Below are 14,416 nucleotides of genomic sequence, written 5' to 3'. Positions count from 1 at the left end.
GCCCTTCTCAGTTTCTCCAAAGACAGTGTTAATGCACTGCTCCACGAAACATAAGTGTAACTCTGTGAGATGAATTCACACATCACCAAGAAGTTTCTAAGAAAGCTTCTTTCTTATTTTCATCTGAGGATATTTCCTTTGTCACTGTAATGTTCATTGCGCTACGAAGAATCTAATTGCAGATTTCCAGAAAACTGTGCTGGCAATGCAGTTTCTCAGAAAGCTTCTCTTTAGTTATTATGTGAGGATATTTCCTTTATCACCATGGGTCCCTATAGACTCCCAAATATCACTTTGCAGATTCCACGAAAAGAGTGTTAGCAAAATGCTTCTTGAGGCAGAGGTTGTAACTCTGTGAGATGAACTCACAGATCAGAAAGAAGTTTCTCAGAATGCTTCTTTCACTTTTGAATGGATGAAATTCCTTTATCAGCGTGGGCCTCAATGTGATCCAAGAAGCCCTTCTTAGTTTCCCCAAAGACAGTGTTAATGGACTGCTCCACGAAACATAAGTGTAACTCTGTGAGATGAATTCACACATCACCAAGAAGTTTCTAAGAAAGCTTCTTTCTAGTTTTCATCTGTGGATATTTCCTTTGTCACTGTAATGTTCATTGCGCTATGAAATCTAATTGCAGATCTCCAGAAAACTGTGCTAACAAACTGATCACTGAAGAGAAACGTGTAACTCCGTGATTGCATTCACACATGGCAATGCAGTTTCTCACAAAGCTTCTCTTTAATTATTATGTGAGGATATTTCCTTTATCACCATGGGCCCCAATAGGCTCCCAAATATCACTTTGCAGATTCCACGAAAAGAGTGTTAGCAAACTGCTTCTTGACACAGAGGTTGTAACTCTGTGAGATGAACTCACAGATCAGAAAGAAGTTTTCAGAAAGCTTCTTTCACGTTTTGAACGGATGAAATTTCCTTTATCAGCGTAGGCCTCAATGATCCAAAGGAGCCCTTCTCAGTTTCCCAAAGACAGTGTTAATAGACTGCTCCACGAAACATAAGTGTAACTCTGTGAGATTAATTCACACATCACCAAGAAGTTTCTAAGAAAGCTTCTTTCTAGTTTTCATCTGTGGATATTTCCTTTGTCACTGAACCTTCATTGCGCTATGAAGTATCTAATTGCAGATTTCCAAAACACTGTGATGGCAATGCAGTTTCTCAGAAAGCTTCTCTTTAGTTATTATGTGAGGATATTTCCTTATCACCATGGGCCCCAATAGGCTCCCAAATATCACTTTGCAGATTCCACGAAAAGTGTTAGCAAACTACTTCTGGAGGCAGAGTTTGTAACTCTGTGAGATGTACTCACAGATCAGAAAGAAGTTTCTCAGAAAGCTTCTTTCACGTTTGAACGATGAAACTTTCCTTTATCAGCGTAGGCCTCAATGTGATCCAAAATAAGCCCTTCTCAGTTTCCCAAAGACAGTGTTAATGGACGCTCCACTTAACTAAGTGTAACTCTGTGAGATGAATTCACACATCACCAAGAAGTTTCTAAGAAAGCTTCTTTCTAGTTTTCATCTGTGGATATTTCCTTTGTCACTGTAATGTTCATTGCGCTATGGTGTATCTAATTGCAGATCTCCAGAAAACTGGGCTAACAAACTGATCACTGAAGAGAAACGTGTAACTCTGTGAGTTGCATTCACACATGGCAATGCAGTTTCTCAGAAAGCTTATCTTTAGTTATTATGTGAGGATATTTCCTTTATCACCATGGGCCCCAATAGGCTCCCACATATCACTTTGCAGATTCCACGAAAAGAGTGTTAGCAAACTTCTTCTTGAGGCAGAAGTTGTAACTCTGTGAGATGAACTCACAGATCAGAAAGAAGTTTCTCAGAAAGCTTCTTTCACGTTTTGAACGGAAGAAATTTCCTTTATCAGCGTAGGCCACAATGTGATCCAAAGAAGCCCTTCTCAGATTCCTCAAAGACAGTGTTAATGGACTGCTCCACGAAATATAAGTGTAACTCTGTGAGATGAATTCACACATCACCAAGAAGTTTCTAAGAAAGCTTCTTTCTAGTTTTCATCTGTGGATATTTCCTTTGTCACTGTAATGTTTTTTGCGGTATGAAGTATCTACTTGCAGATTTCCAGAAAACTGTGCTAACAAACTGATCCCTGTAGAGAAACGTCTAACTCTGTGAGTTGCATTCACACATGGCAATGCAGTTTCTCAGAAAGCTTCTCTTTAGTTATTATGTGAGGATATTTCCTTTATCACCATGGGTCCCAATAGCCTCCCAAATATCACTTTGCAGATTCCACGAAAAGAGTGTTAGCAATCTGCTTCTTGAGGCAGAGGTTGTAACTCTGTGAGATGAACTCACAGATCAGAATGAAGTTTCTCAGAAAGCTTCTTTCACGTATTGAACGGATGAAATTTCCTTTATCAGCGTAGGCCTCAATGTGATCCAAAGAAGCCCTTCTCAGATTCCTCAAAGACAGTGTTAATGGACTGCTCCACAAAACATAAGTGTAACTCTGTGAGATGAATTCACACATCACCAAGAAGTTTCTAAGAAAGCTTCTTTCTAGTTTTCATCTGTGGATATTTCCTTTGTCACTGTAATGTTCATTGCGCTATGAAGTATCTAATTGCAGATCTCCAGAAAACTGTGCTAACAAACTGATCACTGAAGAGAAACGTGTAACTCTATGAGTTGCATTCACACATGGCAATGCAGTTTCTCAGAAAGCTTCTCTTTAGTTATTATGTGAGGATATTTCCTTTATCACCATGGGCCCCTAAAGTCTTCCAAATATCACTTTGCAGATTCCACGAGAAGAGTGTTAGCAAACTGCTTCTTGAGGCAGAGGTTGTAACTCTGTGAGATGAACTCACAGATCAGAAAGAAGTTTCTCAGAAAGCTTCTTTCATGTTTTGAACGGATGAAATTTCCTTTATCTGCGTAGGCCTCAATGTGATCCAAAGAAGCCCTTCTCAGATTCCTCAAAGACAGTGTTAATGGACTGCTCCACAAAACATAAGTGTAACTCTGTGAGATGAATTCACACTTCACCAAGAAGTTTCTAAGAAAGCTTCTTTCTAGTTTTCATCTGTAGATATTTCCTTTGTCACTGTAATGTTCATTGCGATATGAAGTATCTTATTGCAGATCTCCAGAAAACTGTGCTAACAAACTGATCACTGAAGAGAAACGTGTAACTCTATGAGTTGCATTCACACATGGCAATGCAGTTTCTCAGAAAGCTTCTCTTTAGGTATTATGTGAGGATATTTCGTTTATCACCATGGGCCCCTAAATTCTCCCAAATATCACATTGCAGATTCCACGAGAAGAGTGTTGGCAAACTTCTTCTTGAGGCAGAGGTTGTAACTCTGTGAGATGAACTCACAGATCAGAAAGCAGTTTCTCAGAAAGCTTCTTTCATGTTTTGAACACATGAAATTTCCTTTATCAGCGTAGGCCTTAATGTGATCCAAAGAAGCCCTTCTCAGTTTCCCCAAAGAAGGAGTTAATGGAATGCTCCAAGAAACATAAGTGTAACTCTGTGAGCTGAATTCACACATCACCAAGAAGTTTCTAAGAAACCTTCTTTCTAGTTTTCATCCGTGGATATTTCCTTTGTCACTGTAATGTTCATTGCGCTATGAAGTATCTAATTGCAGATCTCCAGAAAACTGTGCTAACAAACTGATCACTGAAGAGAAACGTGTAACTCTGTGAGTTGCATTCACACATGGCAATGCAGTTTCTCAGAAAGCTTCTCTTTAGTTATTATGTGAGGATATTTCTTTTATCACCATGGGCCCCTATAGGCTCCCAAATATCACTTTGCAGATTCCACGAGAAGAGGGTTAGCAACCTTCTTCTTGAGGCAGAGGTTGTAACTCTGTGAGATGAACTGACAGATCAGAAAGAATTTTCTCAGAAAGCTTCTTTCACGTTTTGAACGGATGAAATTCCCTTATCAGCGTAGGCCTCAATGTGATCCAAAGAAGCCCTTCTCAGATTCCTCAAAGACAGTGTTAATGGACTGCTCCACAAAACATAAGTGTAACTCTGTGAGATGAATTCACACATCACCAAGAAGTTTCTAAGAAAGCTTCTTTCTAGTTTTCATCTGTGGATATGTTCTTTGTCACTGTAATGTTCATTGCGCTATGAAGTATCTAATTGTAGATCTCCAGAAAACTGTGCTCACAAACTGATCACTGAAGAGAAACGTGTAACTCTGTGAGTTGCATTCACACATGGCAATGCAGTTTCTCAGAAAGCTTCTCTTTAGTTATTATGTGAGGATATTTCCTTTATCACCATGGGCCCCTGTAGGCTCCCAAATATCACTTTGCAGATTCCACGAGAAGAGTGTTAGCAAACTTCTTCTTGAGGCAGAGGTTGTAACCCTGTGAGATGAACTGACAGATCAGAAAGAAGGTTCTCAGAAAGCTTCTTTCACGTTTTGAACGGATGAAATTTCCTTTATCAGCGTAGGCCTCAATGTGATCCAAAGAAGCCCTTCTCAGATTCCTCAAAGACAGTGTAAATGGACTCCTCGACGAAACATAAGTGTAACTCTGTGAGATGAATTCACACATCACCAAGAAGTTTCTAAGAAAGCTTCTTTCTAGTTTTCATCCGTGGATATTTCCTTTGTAACTGTAATATTCATTGTGCTATGAAGTATCTAATTGCAGATCTCCAGAAAACTGTGCTAACAAACTGATCACTGAAGAGAAACGTGTAACTCTGTGAGTTGCATTCACACATGGCAATGCAGTTTCTCAGAAAGCTTCTCTTTAGTTATTATGTGAGGATATTTCCTTTATCCTATTGAGCCAAAATAGGCTCCCAAATATCACTTTGCAGATTCCACGAGAAGAGTGTTAGCAAACTGCTTCTTGAGGCAGAGGTTGTAACTCTGTGAGATGAACTCACAGATCAGAAAGCAGTTTCTCAGAAAGCTTCTTTCATGTTTTGAACACATGAAATTTCCTTTATCAGCGTAGGCCTTAATGTGATCCAAAGAAGCCCTTCTCAGTTTCCCCAAAGAAGGAGTTAATGGAATGCTCCAAGAAACATAAGTGTAACTCTGTGAGCTGAATTCACACATCACCAAGAAGTTTCTAAGAAACCTTCTTTCTAGTTTTCATCTGTGGATATTTTCTTTGTCACTGTAATGTTCATTGCGCTATGAAGTATCTAATTGCAGATCTCCAGAAAACTGTGCTCACAAACTGATCACTGAAGAGAAACGTGTAACTCTGTGAGTTGCATTCACACATGGCAATGCAGTTTCTCAGAAAGCTTCTCTTTAGTTATTACGTGAGGATATTTCCTTTATCACCATGGGCCCCTGTAGGCTCCCAAATATCACTTTGCAGATTCCACGAGAAGAGTGTTAGCAAACTTCTTCTTGAGGCAGAGGTTGTAACCCTGTGAGATGAACTGACAGATCAGAAAGAAGGTTCTCAGAAAGCTTCTTTCACGTTTTGAACGGATGAAATTTCCTTTATCAGCGTAGGCCTCAATGTGATCCAAAGAAGCCCTTCTCAGATTCCTGAAAGACAGTGTAAATGGACTCCTCGACGAAACATAAGTGTAACTCTGTGAGATGAATTCACACATCACAAAGAAGTTTCTAAGAAAGCTTCTTTCTAGTTTTCAACTGTGGATATTTCCTTTGTCACTGTAATGTTCCTTGCGCTATGAAGTATCTAATTGCAGATCTCCAGAAAACTGTGCTAACATACTGATCACTGAAGAGAAACGTGTAACTCTGTGAGTTGCATTCACACATGGCAATGCAGTTTCTCAGAACGCTTCTCTTTAGTTATTATGTGAGGATATTTCCTTTATCACCATGGGCCCCTATAGGCTCCCAAATATCACTTTGCAGATTCCACGAGAAGAGTGTTAGCAAACTGCTTCTTGAGGCAGAGGTTGTAACTCTGTGAGATGAACTCACAGATCAGAAAGAAGTTTCTCAGAAAGCTTCTTTCACGTTTTGAACGGATGAAATTTCCTTTATCAGCGTAGGCCTCAATGTGATTCAAAAAGCCCTTCTCAGTTTCCCCAAAGACAGTGTTAATGGACTGCTCCATGAAACATAAGTGTAATTCTGTGAGATGAATTCACACATCACAAAGAAGTTTCTAAGAAAACTTCTTTCTAATTTTCATCGGTGGATATTTCCTTTGTCACTGTAATGTTCATTGCGCTATGAAGTATCTAATTGCAGATTTCCAGAAAACTGTGCTAACAAACTGATCACTGAAGAGAAACGTGTAACTCTGTGAGTTGCATTCACACATGGCAATGCAGGTTCTCAGAAAGCTTCTCTTTAGTTATTATGTGAGGATATTTCCTTTATCCTATTGAGCCAAAATAGGCTCCCAAATATCACTTTGCAGATTCCACGAGAAGAGTGTTAGCAAACTTCTTCTTGAGGCAGAGGTTGTAACTCTTTGAGATGAACTCACAGATCAGAAAGAAGTTTCTCAGAAAGCTTCTTTCACGTTTTGAACGGATGAAATTTCCTTTATCAGCGTAGGCCTCAATGTGATCCAAAGAAGCCCTTCCCAGTTTCTCCAAAGACAGTGTTAATGCACTGCTCCACGAAACATAAGTGTAACTCTGTGAGATGAATTCACACATCACCAAGAAGTTTCTAAGAAAGCTTCTTTCTTATTTTCATCTGAGGATATTTCCTTTGTCACTGTAATGTTCATTGCGCTACGAAGAATCTAATTGCAGATTTCCAGAAAACTGTGCTGGCAATGCAGTTTCTCAGAAAGCTTCTCTTTAGTTATTATGTGAGGATATTTCCTTTATCACCATGGGTCCCTATAGGCTCCCAAATATCACTTTGCAGATTCCACGAAAAGAGTGTTAGTAAAATGCTTCTTGAGGCAGAGGTTGTAACTCTGTGAGATGAACTCACAGATCAGAAAGAAGTTTCTCAGAATGCTTCTTTCACCTTTTGAATGGATGAAATTTCCTTTATCAGCGTGGGCCTCAATGTGATCCAAAGAAGCCCTTCTTAGTTTCCCCAAAGACAGTGTTAATGGACTGCTCCACGAAACATAAGTGTAACTCTGTGAGATGAATTCACACATCACCAAGAAGTTTCTAAGAAAGCTTCTTTCTAGTTTTCATCTGTGTATATTTCCTTTGTCAGTGTAATGTTCATTGCGCTATGAAGTATCTAATTGTAGATTTCCAGAAAACTGTGCTAACAAACTGATCACTGAAGAGAAACGTGTAACTCTGTGAGTTGCATTCACACATGGCAATGCAGTTTCTCAGAAAGCTTCTCTTTAGTTATTATGTGAGGATATTTCCTTTATCACCATGGGTCCCAATAGGCTCCCAAATATCACTTTGGAGATTCCACGAAAAGAGTGTTAGCAAACTGCTTCTTGAGGCAGAGATTGTAACTCTGTGAGATGACACACAGATGAGAAAGAAGTTTCTCAGAAAGCTTCTATCACGTTTTGAACGGATGAAATTTCCTTTATCAGCGTAGGCCTCAATGAGATCCAAAGGAGCCCTTCTCAGTTTCCCCAAAGACAGTGTTAATAGACTGCTCCACGAAACATAAGTGTAACTCTGTGAGATGAATTCACACATCACCAAGAAGTTTCTAAGAAAGCTTCTTTCTAGTTTTCATCTGTGGATATTTCCTTTGTCACTGTAATGTTCATTGCGCTATGAAGTATCTAATTGCAGATCTCCAGAAAACTGGGCTAACAAACTGATCACTGAAGAGAAACGTGTAACTCTGTGAGTTGCATTCACACACGGCAATGCAGTTTCTCAGAAAGCTTCTCTCTAGTTATTATGTGAGGATATTTCCTTTTTCACCGTGGGCCCCTTAGGCTTCCAAATATCACTTTGCAGATTCCACGAGAAGAGGGTTAGCAAGCTTCTTCTTGAGACAGAGGTTGTAACTCTATGAGATGAACTCACAGATCAGAAAGAAGTTTCTCAGAAAGCTTCTTTCACGTTTTGAACGGATTAAATTTCCTTTATCAGCGTAGGCTTCAATGTGATCCTAAGAAGCCCTTCCTAGATTTCTCAAAGACAGTGTTAATGGGGTGCTCCACAAAACATAAGTGTAACTCTGTGAGATGAATTCACACATCACCAAGAAGTTTCTAAGAAACATTCTTTCAAGTTTTCATCTGTGGATATTTCCTTTGTCACTGTAATGTTCATTGCGCTATGAAGTATCTAATTGCAGATTTCCAGAAAACTGTGCTAACAAACTGATCACTGAAGAGAAACGTGTAACTCTGTGAGTTGCATTCACACATGGCAATGCAGTTTCTCAGAAAGCTTCTCTTTAGTTATTATGTGAGGATATTTCCTTTATCACCATGGGCCCCTATAGGCTCCCAAATATCACTTTGCAGATTCCACGAGAAGAGTGTTAGCAAACTTCTTCTTGAGGCAGAGGTTGTAACCCTGTGAGATGAACTCACAGATCAGAAAGAAGTTTCTCAGAAAGCTTCTTTCACGTTTTGAACGGATGAAATTTCTTTTATCAGCGTAGGCCTCAATGTGATCCAAAGAAGCCCTTCTCAGTTTCCCCAAAGACAGTGTTAATGGACTGCTCCACGTAACATAAGTGTAACTCTGTGAGATGAATTCACACATCACCAAGAAGTTTCTAAGAAAGCTTCTTTCTAGTTTTCATCTGTGGATATTTCCTTTGTCACTGTAATGTTCATTGCGCTATGAAGTATCTAATTGCAGATCTCCAGAAAACTGTGCTAACAAACTGATCACTGAAGAGAAACGTGTAACTCTGTGAGTTGCATTCACACATGGCAATGCAGTTTCTCACAAAGCTTCTCTTTAATTATTATGTGAGGATATTTCCTTTATCACCATGGGCCCCAATAGGCTCCCAAATATCACTTTGCAGATTCCACGAAAAGAGTGTTAGCAAACTGCTTCTTGACACAGAGGTTGTAACTCTGTGAGATGAACTCACAGATCAGAAAGAAGTTTTTCAGAAAGCTTCTTTCACGTTTTGAACGGATGAAATTTCCTTTATCAGCGTAGGCCTCAATGAGATCCAAATGAGCCCTTCTCAGTTTCCCCAAAGACAGTGTTAATAGACTGCTCCACGAAACATAAGTGTAACTCTGTGAGATTAATACACACATCACCAAGAAGTTTCTAAGAAAGCTTCTTTCTAGTTTTCATCTGTGGATATTTCCTTTGGCACTGGAACCTTCATTGCGCTATGAAGTATCTAATTGCAGATTTCCAAAACACTGTGATGGCAATGCAGTTTCTCAGAAAGCTTCTCTTTAGTTATTATGTGAGGATATTTCCTTTATCACCATGGGCCCCAATAGGCTCCCAAATATCACTTTGCAGATTCCACGAAAAGAGTGTTAGCAAACTACTTCTGGAGGCAGAGTTTGTAACTCTGTGAGATGTACTCACAGATCAGAAAGAAGTTTCTCAGAAAGCTTCTTTCACGTTTTGAACAGATGAAATTTCCTTTATCAGCGTAGGCCTCAATGTGATCCAAATAAGCCCTTCTCAGTTTCCCCAAAGACAGTGTTAATGGACTGCTCCACTTAACATAAGTGTAACTCTGTGAGATAAATTCACACATCACCAAGAAGTTTCTAAGAAAGCTTCTTTCTAGTTTTCATCTGTGGATATTTCCTTTGTCACTGTAATGTTCATTGCGCTATGGGGTATCTAATTGCAGATCTCCAGAAAACTGGGCTAACAAACTGATCACTGAAGAGAAACGTGTAACTCTGTGAGTTGCATTCACACATGGCAATGCAGTTTCTCAGAAAGCTTATCTTTAGTTATTATGTGAGGATATTTCCTTTATCACCATGGGCCCCAATAGGCTCCCACATATCACTTTGCAGATTCCACGAAAAGAGTGTTAGCAAACTTCTTCTTGAGGCAGAAGTTGTAACTCTGTGAGATGAACTCACAGATCAGAAAGAAGTTTCTCAGAAAGCTTCTTTCACGTTTTGAACGGAAGAAATTTCCTTTATCAGCGTAGGCCACAATGTGATCCAAAGAAGCCCTTCTCAGATTCCTCAAGGACAGTGTTAATGGACTGCTCCACGAAATATAAGTGTAACTCTGTGAGATGAATTCACACATCACCAAGAAGTTTCTAAGAAAGCTTCTTTCTAGTTTTCATCTGTGGATATTTCCTTTGTCACTGTAATGTTCATTGCGCTATGAAGTATCTAATTGCACATTGACAGAAAACTGTGTTAACAAACTGATCACTGAAGAGAAACGAGTAACTCTGTGAGTTGCATTCACACATGGCAATGCAGTTACTCAGAAAGCTTCTCTTTAGTTATTATGTGAGGATATTTCCTTTATCACCATGGGCCCCTATAGGCTCCCAAATATCACTTTGCAGATTCCACGAGAAGAGTGTTAGCAAACTTCTTCTTGAGGCAAAGTTTGTAACTCTGTGAGATGAACTCACAGATCAGAAAGAAGTTTCTCAGAAAGCTTCTTTCACGTTTGGAATGGATGAAATTTCCTTTATCAGCGTAGGCCTCAATGAGATCCAAAGGAGCCCTTCTCAGTTTCCCCAAAGACAGTGTTAATAGACTGCTCCACGAAACATAATTGTAACTCTGTGAGATTAATTCACACATCACCAAGAATTTTCTAAGAAAGCTTCTTTCTAGTTTTCATCTGTGGATATTTCCTTTGTCACTGGAACGCTCATTGCGCTATGAAGTATCTAATTGCAGATTTCCAAAACACTGTGATGGCAATGCAGTTTCTCTGAAAGCTTCTCTTTAGTTATTATGTGAGGATATTTCCTTTATCACCTTGGGCCCCAATAGGCTCCCAAATATCACTTTCGAGATTCCACGAAAAGAGTGTTAGCAACTGCTTCTTGAGGCAGAGGTCGTAACTCTGTGAGATGAACTCACAGATCAGAAAGAAGTTTCTCAGAAAGCTTCTTTCACGTTTTGAACGGATGAAATTTCCTTTATCAGTGTAGGCCTCAATGTGATCCAAAGAAGACCTTCTCAAATACCTCAAAGACAGTGTTAATGGACTGCTACACGAAACATAAGTGTAACTCTGTGAGATGAATTCACACATCACCAAGAAGTTTCTAAGAAAGCATCTTTCTAGTTTTCATCTGTAGATATTTCCTTTGTCACTGTAATGTTCATTGCGCTATGAAGTATCTGATTGCAGATCTCCAGAAAACTGTGCTAACAAACTGATCACTGAAGAGAAACGTGTAACTCTGTGAGTTGCATTCACACATGGCAATGCAGTTTCTCAGAAAGCTTCTCTTTAGTTATTATGTGAGGATATTTCCTTTATCACCATGGGCCCCAATAGGCTCCCAAATATCACTTTGCAGATTCCACGAAAAGAGTGTTAGCAAACTTCTTCTGGAGGCAGAGGTTGTAACTCTGTGACATGAACTCCCAGATCAGAAAGAAGTTTCTCAGAAAGCTTCTTTCACGTTTTGAACGGATGAAATTTCCTTTATCAGCGTAGGCCTCAATGTGATCCAAAGAAGCTCTTCTCAGTTTCCCCAAAGACAGTGTTAATGGACTGCTCCACGAAATATAAGTGTAACTCTGTGAGATGAATTCACACATCACCAAGAAGTTTCTAAGAAAGCTTCTTTCTAATTTTCATATGTGGATATTTCCTTTGTCACTGTAATGTTCATTGCGCTATGAAGTATCTAATTGCAGTTTTCCAGAAAACTGTGCTGGCAATGCAGTTTATCAGAAAGCTTCTCTTTAGTTATTATGTGAGGATATTTCCTTTATCACCATGGGCCCCTATAGGCTCCCAAATATCACTTTGCAGATTCCACGAAAAGAGTGTTAGCAAACTGCTTCTTGAGGCAGAGGTTGTAACTCGGTGAGATGAACTCACAGGGCAGAAAGAAGTTTCTCAGAAAGCTTCTTTCACCTTTTGAATGGATGAAATTTCCTTTATCAGCGTAGGCCTCAATGTGATCCAAAGAAGCCCTTCTCACTTTCCCCAAAGACAGTGTTAATGCACTGCTCCACGAAACATAAGTGTAACTCTGTGAGATGAATTCATACATCACCAAGAAGTTTCTAAGAAAGCTTCTTTCTAGTTTTCATCTGTGGATATTTCCTTTGTCACTGTAATGTTCATTGCGCTATGAAGTATCTAATTGCAGATCTCCAGAAAACTGTGCTAACAAACTGATCACTGAAGAGAAACGTGTAACTCTGTGAGTTGCATTCACACATGGCAATGCAGTTTCTCAGAAAGCTTCTCTTTAGTTATTATGTGAGGATATTTCCTTTATCACCATGGGCCCCAATAGGCTCCCAAATATCACTTTGCAGATTCCACGAAAAGAGTGTTAGCAAACTTATTCTTGAGGCAGAGGTTGTAACTCTGTGAGATGAACTCACGGAACAGAAAGAAGTTTCTCAGAAAGCTTCTTTCACGTTTTGAACGTATGAATTTTCCTTTATCAGCGTAGGCCTCAATGTGATCCAAAGAAGACCTTCTCAGATTCCTCAAAGACAGTGTTAATGGACTGCTCCACAAAACATAAGTGTAACTCTGTGAGATGAATTCACACATCACCAAGAAGTTTCTAAGAAACCTTCTTTCTAGTTGTCATCTGTGGATATTTCCTTTGTCACTGTAATGTTCATTGCACTATGAAGTATCTAATTGCAGATCTCCAGAAAACTGTGCTAACAAACTGATCACTGAAGAGAAACGTGAAACTCTGTGAGTTGCGTTCACACATGGCAATGCAGTTTCTCAGAAAGCTTCTCTTTAGATATTATGTGAGGATATTTCCTTTATCACCATGGGCCCCTATAGGCTCCCAAATATCACTTTGCAGATTCCACGATAAGAGTGTTAGCAAACTTCTTCTTGAGGCAGAGGTTGTAACTCTGTGAGATGAACTCACAGATCAGAAAGAAGTTTCTCAGAAACTTCTTTCACGTTTTGAACGGATGAAATTTCCTTTATCAGCGTAGGCCTCAATGTGATCCAAAGAAGCCCTTCTCAGATTCCTTAAAGACAGTGTTAATGGACTGCTCCCGCAAACATAAGTGTAACTCTGTGAGATGAATTCACACATCACCAAGAAGTTTCTAAGAAAGCTTCTTTCTAGTTTTCATCTGTGGATATTTCCTTTGTCACTGTAATGTTCATTGCGATATGAAGTATCAAAATGCAGATTTCCAGAAAACTGTGCGGGCAATGCAGTTTCTCAGAAAGGTTCTCTTTAGCTATTATGTGAGGATATTTCCTTTATCACCATGGGCCCCAATACTCTCCGAAATATCACTTTGCAGATTCCATGAGAAGAGTGTTAGCAAACTTCTTCTTGAGGCAGAGGTTGTAACTCTTTGAGATGAACTCACAGATCAGAAAGAAGTTTCTCAGAAAGCTTCTTTCACGTTTTGAACGGATGAAATTTCCTTTATCAGCGTAGGCCTCAATGTGATCCAAAGAAGCCCTTCTCAGTTTCTCCAAAGACAGTGTTAATGCACTGCTCCACGAAACATAAGTGTAACTTTGTGAGATGAATTCACACATCACCAAGAAGTTTCAAAGAAAGCTTCTTTCTAGGTTTCATCTGAGGATATTTCCTTTGTCACTGTAATGTTCATTGCGCTACGAAGAATCTAATTGCAGATTTCCAGAAAACTGTGCTGGCAATGCAGTTTCTCAGAAAGCTTCTCTTTAGTTATTATGTGAGGATATTTCCTTTATCACCATGGGCCCCTATAGGCTCCCAAATATCACTTTGCAGATTCCACGAAAAGAGTGTTAGCAAAATGCTTCTTGAGGCAGAGGTTGTAACTCTGTGAGATGAACTCACAGATCAGAAAGAAGTTTCTCAGAATGCTTCTTTCACCTTTTGAATGGATGAAATTTCCTTTATCAGCGTGGGCCTCAATGTGATCCAAAGAAGCCCTTCTTAGTTTCCCCAAAGACAGTGTTAATGGACTGCTCCACGAAACATAAGTGTAACTCTGTGAGATGAATTCACACATCACCAAGAAGTTTCTAAGAAAGCTTCTTTCTAGTTTTCATCTGTGGATATTTCCTTTGTCATTGTAATGTTCATTGCGCTATGAAGTATCTAATTGCAGATTTCCAGAAAACTGTGCTAACAAACTGATCACTGAAGAGAAACGTGTAACTCTGTGAGTTGCATTCACACATGGCAATGCAGTTTCTCAGAAAGCTTCTCTTTAGTTATTATGTGAGGATATTTCTTTTATCACCATGGGTCCCAATAGGCTCCCAAATATCACTTTGCAGATTCCACGAAAAGAGTGTTAGCAAACTGCTTCTTGAGGCAGCGGTTGTAACTCTGTGAGATGACACACAGATGAGAAAGAAGTTTCTCAGAAAGCTT

Source organism: Rhinopithecus roxellana, chromosome 10 (assembly GCF_007565055.1).
Source record: "Rhinopithecus roxellana isolate Shanxi Qingling chromosome 10, ASM756505v1, whole genome shotgun sequence".
Lineage (NCBI taxonomy): Eukaryota > Metazoa > Chordata > Mammalia > Primates > Cercopithecidae > Rhinopithecus > Rhinopithecus roxellana.
The sequence above is the reverse complement of the archived record's forward strand: the minus strand, read 5'-3'. Positions refer to the sequence as shown.